Here is a 2,274-nt window from a genome sequence, read left to right on the forward strand (position 1 = left end):
AAGAAAGAAAAGAAAAGAAAGAAGAAAATCCTAGTACTAGATATGGGTTTCCTCCTTATGAACTGCTTGATCAGGGGACCTCAGATGGAGGGACCTCTCCATATTTCTCTTGGTTGCCCATGAGAACTAAATAAGAAGAAGCTATTGTTGAAGATAACCACACATTTTGGTATCTTTACGACACAGAGAAATACATCTGGACTGAGCTGGACGCTTCCTCCCTGCTAGATCGGAAGGGCTTATCCAGGCTGCTGGATAAGAAAGTCATTGACACACTTACGCAACTGTGAATGCTGCTATCTATAATATCAACCTGCCGGGCAAGATGTTCCCATAGACGCAACAGTGGAATGAATGACTCTTACAGGGGTAACCAATTACTTTCCGGTTGGATTTGAGGCCTGCTCTACACAGAGGAACTCCATGCCTAGTGCTGTAAACCTATGGCTGAGGGTTTGAATAAATAAAATCTGAAAATTTATACACTGCAATACTGACTACTTAGCCAAGATCTAATTCTTTATGTAAATTAAGCATGCAAAACCCATTGCATTTGCTAACACAACTTTTCTTTCATCTTTAATAATAAATGATAAAGTTATATGAATATCAAAGAACTGTCTTAAAATAAGAATATGATTTATTAGTAAAAGTTTTATTTACTTATATACTCGTGGTTGAATAAAAATCTCTCAGGGGTCTCAAACAGAAGAAGACTAAGAAGTCTAAAAAATATCTGGGGGTGAGGGGCAGCGATTGACCCTCTTAATAAGCTGGACCTGAGCTGGAAGCGTCCTCCTGATAGCCTGCTTCCATGGTGTTGGAAGGTATTGTTCAGGTTTCTGGGAGAATTGTCATCAACAAGTCTTACCAGCTGTTCGTGGATCTGTTCATATAACTTTTAGGGGAGTAACCAATCACCATCCGTTTGGATTTGAGGCCTGCTCCGCAGGAAGCCTTCACGGTGGTGGCTGATACTGTCAATCTGGATCAAAAGCCCCTTGCCAGGGAGGTTCCAGGCTCCAGTGGAGAGAAGCGGCGCTACTCTTTTTCTGAAGGAGCGTGATGTACTGTACCTGTTCAATTGCATTCTACATAGGTTTGTTCACACCTGTAGATGAACACTGCTTTCAGCTTCGGTCGGAGACGCTTCTCTTTGCAGTGGGCAGCGGTTACTGCAGAGATACAGAACTGGCTAAAGAGATGAGAGTAAGAGGCTGTGGAGTACTCATTCCTAAATGGAACATGTGTACCACAACCTCCAGGGTTCAAGGAACATCCTGGGAAACGAGGCAGAAAGAACGTGGGAGCCTGAGGAAGTGGAGGGTGCGGTCGATCACACGCTGTCATCTCTGGGCACATTAGCTGCTACACTGAGCTTTCAGAAGCTCTCTGTACTGACACAATACCAGTGCAAGATAGGGCCCATCAACATTCCACTGTGGAGTGAGGAGGGCCTCAGGAGGCCCTGCTCCTCTCTGAGGATTTCCTGGTAGTTAATGGTTCCTGGGGGAAGAAAAGGCATTGTCTTCCTTCCTTCCTTCGTTTCTTTGTTTGTTTGTTTGTTTGTTTGTTTCTTTCTTTCTTTCTTTCCTCCCTCCCTCCCTCCCTCCCTCCCTCCCTCCCTCCCTTCTTTCTTTCTTTCTTTCTTTCTTTCTTTCTTTCTTTCCATATTTTCTTTATTTACATTTCAAATGTTATTCCCTCCCCTCTCCCCCTGCTCACCAACCCACACTCTCCGGCTTCCTGGCCCTGGCATTCCTTCACAGAAGCCTTCACAGGAACAAGGGGAGAGGCATTTTCTTGATGCAGTGTACAGCCATGTTCTTACAACAGTTCCTCCATGAAGCTCCTGTAAGGAGCCCTAAGTAAATTCATTGATTTACACTAAAAAACAAACAAACAAACAAAAAAGACATGAAAGTTGAGAAGCATGCTTAGATGGGAAGAGGAAAGGGACTGGGGAATGGCTGAAGGACCAAAGAGGATAATGAGGAGTAAATATGATAAAATATATGTATACATGAAAATGTTATGGTGATGCCCACTCATATGTACAATTAATATATGCTAGGAATTTTTTAATCAATGTTATTTACTACCATAAAAATACCCTGGTTTACAAATCTAGTCTATTACACTGGCCATTTCTTTAACATATATTAGGTATACATAATAAGGGATTCATTATGACTACATATATATGTTTATGTATATATACACATATATATGTAGATACATATATGTATTTTATCATTTATATCATTGACCAGT

At 41.6% G+C, this 2,274-nt stretch overlaps 1 long non-coding RNA gene across 1 annotated transcript in view; it reads left to right on the plus strand.

Moving 5' to 3' along the window:
• The window catches only part of LOC116089187, a 13,027-nt gene extending 12,539 nt beyond the window's left edge, over positions 1 to 488 (plus strand). Inside the window, exon 2 of the long non-coding RNA XR_004118207.1 lies at positions 187 to 488. This is a non-coding gene — a long non-coding RNA (uncharacterized LOC116089187). The remainder of the gene's footprint in view (positions 1 to 186) is intronic.
• Positions 489 to 2,274: the final 1,786 nt, after the last annotated feature.

The sequence above is a fragment of the Mastomys coucha genome, unplaced genomic scaffold, assembly GCF_008632895.1.
Source record: "Mastomys coucha isolate ucsf_1 unplaced genomic scaffold, UCSF_Mcou_1 pScaffold14, whole genome shotgun sequence".
In the NCBI taxonomy this organism is placed as follows: Eukaryota; Metazoa; Chordata; class Mammalia; order Rodentia; family Muridae; genus Mastomys; species Mastomys coucha.